This window comes from Oreochromis aureus, linkage group 16, assembly GCF_013358895.1.
Source record: "Oreochromis aureus strain Israel breed Guangdong linkage group 16, ZZ_aureus, whole genome shotgun sequence".
Lineage (NCBI taxonomy): Eukaryota > Metazoa > Chordata > Actinopteri > Cichliformes > Cichlidae > Oreochromis > Oreochromis aureus.
This window is the reverse complement of record NC_052957.1, coordinates 30685056-30694273: the sequence shown is the minus strand read 5'-3', so window position 1 is coordinate 30694273 and position 9218 is coordinate 30685056.

Genomic DNA, 9218 nt, shown 5'->3' with positions numbered 1-9218 from the left:
GCTTCATTCAGCAGAGCCCACAGCGTAGCACTCGCTGCATGTCACTGGAGAGTGGCATTAGTCGAACATCCTTCGGCAGATATTAGCTACTCACAAATGGCACCCTTACAAACTCCAGCTACTGCAGCATCTCAACGAGGATGACCCAGATCGGCGCACAGAATTTGCAGAATGGGCAAAACAAAATTGGAACAGGACCCTCAGTTCACGCAGAAGATTTTGTTCAGTGATGAGGCAAACTTTTATGTGAATGGTGAAGTTAACAAACAAAACCACCGCTATTGGTCTGACACTAACCCACATTGGATGGATCCTCCAAGACTGTTGGAACAACAAAAGTGATGGTTTGGTGTGGTATATGGGGTACAACGATAGTGGGTCCATTCTTCATCAATGGAAACCTCAAGGCCACTGGATATTTGAAATTGCTACATGATGATGTGTTTCCCTCTTTATGCACTGAAACTGGCACGTTCCTGAGTTTTTCCAGCAAGATGGTGCACCACCACATTATGAGTGCCAGGTCCGAGCATTCCTAGATGAACAGTTTCCTGGAAAGTGGATTGGTCGTCGTGGGCCAGTTGAATGGCCCCAAGGTCTCGATCTGACCCCCTTAGACTTTTATCTTTGGGGTCATCTGAAGGCAATTGTCTATGGTGTGAAGATACGAGATGTGCAGCACCTGAAACTACGGATACTGGATGCCTGTGCTGGCATTTCTCCTGCGGTGTTGCTATCAGTGTGTGAAGAGTGGGAGAAGAGGGTTGCATTGACAATCCAACACAATGGGCAGCACATTGAACACATTTTACAAGTGGTCAGAAACTTGTAAATAACTCATGAAAGAATAAAGTTACGTTAAAACCAAGCACAACATTGTCTTTCTTGTGACATTACCAATAAGTTTGATGTATCACATGGCCCTCTTCCTATTGAAAAAACAAAAGTTGTATCCAAGATGGCCGACTTCTAAATGGCCACCATGGTCACCACCCATCTTGAGGAGTTTGCCCCCTCACATATACTAATGTGCCACAAACAGGACTTTAATATCACCAACCATTCCCATTTTTTTTACAGTGTATCCATATAAATGGCCCACCCTGTATATATATCTGAGGCAGTGTTTTAACACACACACACAAGAACTAAAAGACAAAAGACTGGAAATTTCACTTCCATTTCTTACCTCCAGAATGAAGAGAGAGAGAGAGAGAGATTAAGTTCAGAGTTTTGTGGGCATTCGTTTATGCAGAGCCATGCTGTTGTGTTCTTTTTAAAAAAAGAAGAAGAGGCTTCCTTCTGGCAGTACCTCCAAACAAGCTGTGGCGAGGCGTAGTTGGCGGTGCCGTGCAGACGCACCTGCACGGCATCCGCAATCACGCCCGCCTGGTAAAACACGGGGACTCAGGGGTTGGTGTGGTGTTTCATGTGCGGCTAGCAGCCTGTGAGTTGGAGCCGCAGCAATTAAAAATGGCTCAAAATGACGATCTGTGGTCCCGCCGTGCCTTATTCACACCACACAAGCCATACTTGTTTGATCGTTTTCTAACTCTACTGTCATGAACTTTAACATTTAAAAAGCTAATCAAGGCCTGAAGTCTCTGACATGTAGCTCTTGGGCTTTTTGGAGTTTGACTAAGCACTGCATGGAATGACCTTTGGGTGAATTTCCTGGGACGCTCACTCCTTGGAAGATTGGCAACTGTCTAAACCATTTCCCACGATTGAATACTCTTTCTTACCATAAAATGAGCAAACCTTGAAAGTGTTTGGAAACAGCCTTATGATGTTTCTTACTGAAGTGTTTGTTCAGCAACAAACACTTCAGTAAGGTCATTACTTTGGCTGGGGCACCAGAATGCTCCAGACCTGAAAACATCTGAAACCTGAGCTTCTGTCGAGGTTAATCGCCAGTTAATCAAGTACAGCAGCACAAGGCTGTTACTTTTCTTCTTAATTTCTATGGAAGTAGTAAGGGTGTACTTTGTTTTTCAGAGTACTGTACTTCAGAGTACTTCTGAGTACTGTATTTTACTTTAGTTGGTACATTACTTGCATAAGTGGTCAGAATGGGACTCGCAGGGACTGACCTGAAATCAGCAGCAGCACTGGAAGGGGCCCGGAGGTGCACTAGGAGAAAACCATGGAGGAAGATTAGGAAATTTACTCAAAAAAATAAAAAAATATGAGTTTTGATTTTTGTAGACAGACTGGATGATTGAATGTTAATATACAAACTGGCACAACCCATAAAGTAACTGAAGATTTATCTTTGAAACATTATTTTCAGTTGTTTTTGAGTTTTTAATACAGGATGTCATGCTGCATTCTTTGTGTTAATGTTGTTGTTGTTTTTGTTTTGTTTTTTATGAGCTTCCCGCTATTCACTGAAGCCCATTAATCTCAATCTGAGTGCATCTGAATGCGAGTAAATTACCAATTCTACACAAACCTTGCCAACCTCCAAGTCTCTCTTTTGTTCTATCCTCACACCTTTGTGTTCTGTGCACCACTCCGCCCGTTTTAGTCACCAAACAACACCTCAGCAGGGCCGCACATTTAAGGTGTAAATGCAGCTCTGTGTGTGTGCGAGTGTGCGGTAGTTTCTCTGTGATTAGCATCCATTAGCATTCAACTTGACTGCAATTATATGCTTTCATTTTCTCTGTCACACGAAGAGTCATTGTTTATTATTATGGCTCCCTTGCGTGCCTTTGTGGCGCTGCCATCTCTCGTCATCAATAACGCTGATATGCCAAATGGGGCAATGAACTACTTTCACCTCACACTTTTGGAAATACAGTGGGGAGGTTTGTCAGAAAGATTGGAAAATACTCGTCAGCAGATTAAATTTTTTTTAAAATGTTGATATGGGCCCACTGCAGCACTGGCAGCCTTTAGCTCTCTGTGTTTCATACTTGATTCTCCGACATCATGACAAGTCTGTGAATGTTACAAGCTTGTATTTCTTGTTTTTTCTTATCATCAAAATGGATTAATATAAATGTAAACCCTGGCAAGGATGAGTGAGTAGAGAATCCAAAATGACCAAAGTGCTTGTAGGAAACCAAAGCCTCAGTGCTGGCCTAACTTAAAATATCTGGATTCTTATTTAAGGAGTTCCTGCAAGTGCAAAAGAGTGTGATGCATTTTTCACAGAGGTTTCATCAGGATAGGTAAAAGAAAAAACAGGCTGTCGTGACTGAAACCAGCTCCCAATATTTTTTGCATGATTTTACCCCCTTTCAACCTTCTGATCAGCAATGCTTCCTCTTATGTTCAGGGCCCATTGTTCCCCTCTCACCCTGCAGTGCTCCCTGTTGTTTCTGACCTTCAGCCATCACTTGACTCAGCCACATACACACCTGTTCACAATTCCCTTTTCAGTTGCCTGCAACTCTCCCTTAGCCACTTACATTTTCCTTCCTCTTTCCTGCCTCTCTTGCTGTACACACACATGTATGTAGTGTGTATGTGTTACCAGTATGCATTGAATTAATTCTAATCTATACAAATGCCAAAGATAACACAGGTTAGTAGATATGAAACAGTATTTATGTGTAGTATGCATCCCAAAAACCTGGCTTATCTCTGCATGGTGTGCAGTGTGTCCTTGAAAACAAGTGGAGGACAAAAGATGTTGAAAATAACTGTACAGCAGATGAACAGGATCTGAAAGAGTAATTAATATAAACGCTTTTTACTTTCCTTCCATTTTCCACTTTCTAATTTCTTGGTTGATCAATATGTACTGAGGAGATCAGGAAAGTGGAAGGAGAGTAAAAAGCGCTGAACAGAATCAACTTCCTGGGATTTTCTTACCTGGATTATTGACCATGGATCCATACATCACTTGCAAATATTTCCTAAGTAGCACTAACTAGCAATGGGAATGCCATTGGTTTTCAGATACGAAGTTTCACATCGGTTCATCCTGATTTTTTACAGTTTATCTTAAGAAGTATCAGTAAACGTCTGTACCAGATGTCATTCAAATTGATTCAAGGACTGCGTCAAGATATTTCAATCAGTAGACAACATTGCCATCTGTTGACTCATGTTACTGCAACACATTCTAACTCCTAGAAACATGTAGATTACAATTTTAAGGCAGCATTTACCTTTACCATCATTGTTCAAGGCAAAGGGATGGTCCTTTGGGATCTGCCTTCAAGGAGAGAAATGGCAAGAAATCTTAAAAAGAATTGGAGAGGAGTAGCAGATATCCAGTGGTGGCAAAAGCACAGATACATGTTTTAAAATCATAAAACGTTGAAGTGCAGATTCAACTGATTTACTAAAGTAAAAGCAGAAAAGTACAGGCTCTGAAAGATACTCAGACTAAGAAAGTAGCTCTTTGAATGACGTATTTTGCGCAAAGCTCACTGAAACTTTCCTATACTGATATACTAACATTAGTACGTGGCAATGCAAACTTTCTTTCAGTTTGCCAAATCCAGGAACAGAAAAGTGAACACGATCAGGAATTAAAGAAAGATTCGGCAGTTTGGGGGAACAATAAGATCATGTAAGAGTCAATATCTGTGAATTTCCCAACTCTGATACAAATCTTTTCTTAAAAAAAATCAGGAAATTACACATAAGCTTTAAATTTACAGTTTATCAAATGCCACTGAGCAGTCCTTACCTTTAAATCTAACATCTTTTCTTTCTCTCCTGTCCTTTTTCTTACCTCTTTCTCCATCTTTAAGTGAAGTTAGCGCTCATTCTGTTTCTCTCCTTGGGAAATATAACATCTGGACCTTTAGCTAGCAACACAATGGGTGACAAAATGCACACAAACACAAACGCTAGATTTGAAATGACCTGCCACTTAAAAAAACGTTACTCCCTTTATGTTCACACCTCTTCAGTAACACCAGCTAGATACTGAAGCACCTCAACCACAACCCATGGACAAAAATGCTGTTCTGTATCATACCAGTCCAATTTAACCCTGAGTATAGCACTATAAATTATGCATGGATTATATGATTTTTGCCTTTGTCACCCCTTTGTTTGCAATAAGTACTGGTGATTAATGCACCAACATGACTTCTCTGACCTTTGATTACCATCGTTACACTTCCTGTGATAGTGACACCAATACAGCAATTTTGCCCGTGGTCTCATTGTTTGTATTTCAGAAGAAGACGGACTCCTGTTGAAATCTGTCCAAGTAAGTTGAAAAATTATGCTAAAGGGGTTTTTGTTGTATCACTTTGTGTATTTGGAGTAAGACCGGGATAGACACTAGCATTCTGTGTATTCAAGGCAAACCTCTAAAACGTTTAGGTAAAGAACGCAGATAATACTCAATAAACAGCACAATTAGAAAGGAAGAGCTTCATTTGAGGTGCTGAAAATATAATTACTACACTGGTGCATATTCATCTTCATGTCATTTTTATACACACAAAGGATACTCTGGAGATCTGTTCCCCCACCCACGTTATGAACCCAATTGATTTTTTTTTTTTAAATTCAGAACCTGTGAGGAGAGGGTGAATGAATCCATTATCCTGTTAATTGAATTCAAATAGTGGAAAGCTGTTGAGTGAAATCTTTTTTTTTTTTCATTTATATCAAGTTTATGGTGCCTCTCATCATGAAACAGTGATAAGAGACATCCATTTATATACAAATGGTCTGAGGTACACTGTGGAAAACAGAATAATCATTGCAGTAATCAAAAATGGATTAGAGGGGCCACCTCATCTTCCACTAAGGAAACGAATGTCAAATTTTATACGGCAGCAGAAGAATGCACACTTCCACTTGCTTTTGTAGACACGCACAAGCACTCCTTCCTCCTTTAAGCATGTGGAGGAGGGACAAACAATCAAGAGGCACACTATAGGCTCTCAGATTTATTGCTATTGCAGTGGAGACCGCCTCAGGAATTGTTATCCCTCTCTTCCCTATTCACGGATGGTGGCTTCACTCTCTGTCTCCCATCTCCCAGGCATGACCCCATTCACACGCTCCACTGGCTACTTGCATTGTGGGCAAACGCTGCTGATAGCTGCGCTGCAGAGCCTGGTGAGAGGCTGACCTCACCTCTATCGCTGACACACAGGTGGGGCTCCAAGAGTGGGAGGGTGGGCTGTCTACGTAAGAAAGAAGGAGGCTGTATCTAACTGTATGGGTAGCTTTCCTCTGAACTGAAGGGTAGAACTTTGTAAACAGATACAGATCAAATTTAACAAATTTAAGGTTCAGTTATATGAAATTGTTTGATCATGTGCGCTGGACTGGTGACAACTAAACAATTATCCACCTGTAAGCTTTGTGCTCCCTACTAATCTGCATTGAAATCCCTCTGATCCACAGAGAAGGGCTGCCATGATATCAATTTATATCATGTGGTACTGGTTGTGACCAGAGCCCAGTCAGGCACACACTCACCTGTGACCTCTGTGGTTCAGCATGCAGTCTGAATGACTGCAGCTAGCCTTATCTGGCTGTCATTACTGTAATCATGACTGTGTTATTGTCATGGACCTGGGTTTGAGGGACCCAGGGTTATTGAATATGTTATGGGCATGTGTATTTTTGGTGCTGCTGTCCCTTGTCTTCCTGCTTTGTGGGTATGTGTGTGGGTGTGTGTACAGAGAGCCGGTCTACAGGCATCATCAGGCCTGGTGGGTGTGTTCAGCCTGGAGGCTGGCCACACCTGAGGGTGACACCTGCAGCTGATCAGGATCGTCGGGGGAGCTACAAAGCAGTGTGGCTGAGAGCGCCTCGACGTTGGATTGTTGCGTAAGACTCAACATCAGTGTTCAAATTAAAATCAGTTAGTGCATACCTGTGAGAGTGTGTGTCTTCACAGCTGCCTATGGTATTTTTCCCCCAGGAGAAGCGTGGAAACAGGAGGGCATCGAGCACGGGGAGTGCGAAGACACGGGAGCGGAGAGCCCAAAGACACGGATTTTTGGGAGAAGAGACAAGGATTTATTGTCATTTTCTGCACTGTAAATAAACGCACTGTTCACTGCACAGAGTCCAGTGTTTGGGTCCTCCTTCCCCACTTTCCCACGGTCTGCCACTTAGACCGTGACAGTTATGGCTGTTGTGATTCATCAGCTTTAACCAGGCTGCAGGCAAAAATTGTATGCGTGCAGTCAATTTGTATGGTTGTGTTGCTTGTATGGAGCAACTAAACTCCTTAAGTTTAATAGTAGCAAATGTGTCATTACTGGCAAAAGTCCCATTTAATGCAATACTGTGCAAAAGTCTTGAGCTTTGCATGTTCTTAGAATAGAATAGAATAGAATTCAACTTTATTGTCATTGCACATGTCACAGGTACAGGGCAACGAAATGCAGTTTGCATCCATCCAGAAAGTGCTTTAGTCGTGATATAGATATATTACAATATAAATTAGCAATAATAGAGATGTGTAAGTATATTACAGAAATGGGTCTATTATGGTATGTTATAATGTACACAGTGTGAAGTATGTTATGAATATTCTATAACTATAGGTATGTACAGGCTGTAGTGAGTACAAGCTATGTACAGGCTATGAACAGGATATCCATCCATCCATTCGCTTCCGCTTATCCTTTTCAGGGTCGCTGGGGCGCTGGAGCCTATCCCAGCTGTCATAGGGGGCGAGGCGGGCACGCCCTGGACAGGTCGCCAGTCTGTCACAGGGCTAACACACAGGGACGGACAACCATTCGCACTCACATTCACTCGCACATTTACACCTAGTGGCAATTTGGATTATCCAATTAACCTATCCCCACAAGCTGCATGTCTTTGGACGGTGGGAGGAAGCGGAGTACCCGGAGAGAACCCACGCAAACACGGGAGAACATGCAAACTCCACACAGAAAGACCCCGGCCTGATGGTGGAATTGAACTCAGGACCTTCTTGCTGTGCGGCAACAGTGCTAACCACCGTGCCACCGTGCTGCCCAGGATATAAATATGAAATAAAAACTATACAGAAATCTGAGATATACAGTTATACAGAATGTGAACTATGTAAGTTATAAACAGTTGTGGGATTAAAAATTATCGTATGTACAGAATGATTATCTACACAGAACTATACAGTAGTGGTAAAGTGCTAGTGGTTGTGGGGTGTGTGTATGTTCAGTCCATGAGTTTAACGTGGGTCAGATGTCAGGAGGCAGAGTTCAGGAGTCTGACAGCTGTGGGGAAGAAGCTGTTCCGGTACCTGGTGGTCTTAGTCCGGAGGCTCCTGTAGCGCCTCCCAGAGGGCAGGAGGGTGAAGAGTCTATGTGATGGGTGACTGGGGTCTCTGATGATTTTCCCAGCCCTTTTCAGACACCGCTTCCTGTAGATGTCCTTTATGGCAGGAAGTGGTGCTCCCGGCGATGCGCTGGGCAGTTTTCATGACCCTCTGCAACGCCTTCCGGTCCGAGGCAGAGCAGTTCCCGTACCAGACTGTTATACAGTTGGTCAGGATGCTCTCGATGGTGCAGCGATAGAAGTTCACCAGGATGTCTGAGGACAGGTGGTTCTTCCTCAGAGTCCTCAAGAAGAAGAGGCGCTGGTGAGCCTTCTTGACCAGCTTGGAGCAGTTGGTCGTCCAGGTGAGATCCTCGGAGATGTGGACTCCCAGGAACTTGAAGCTGCTCACACGCCCACAGCCGCCCCTTAATGTGGATGGGTGGATGTGGGTCAGCATTCCTCCTGTAGTCCACGATGAGCTCCTTAGTCTTCTCGGTGTTAAGCAGCAGGTTGTTTGTGTCGCACCACTCAGCCAGACGATCCACCTCCTCCCTGTAGGCGGCCTCATCGTTGTCACTGATGAGGCCAATCACCGTGGTGTCATCTGCAAACTTAATGATGGTGTTGGAACCATCAGCAGGTCTGCAGTCGTGGGTGAAGAGGGAGTAGAGGAAAGGGCTCATCACACAGCCCTGTGGTACACCGGTGTTCATTGTGATGGTAGATGAGCAGCGGTTATCCAGCCGGACATGTTGGGGCGGTTGGTCAGGAAGTCCAGTAACCATTTGCAGATGAGGGAACTGATGCCCAGGTCTGTCAGTTTCCTGATGAGTTGTGAGGGTGGATTGTGTTGAATGCTGAACTGAAGTCTATAAACAGCATTCTGGCGTAGGTGTTGTTGTTGTCCAGGTGTGAGAGGACAGAGTGCAGTGCGATGGAGACTGCATCCTCTGTGCTCCTGTTCTGGCGGTATGCAAATTGGTGGGGGTCCAGGGTGGGGGAGACAG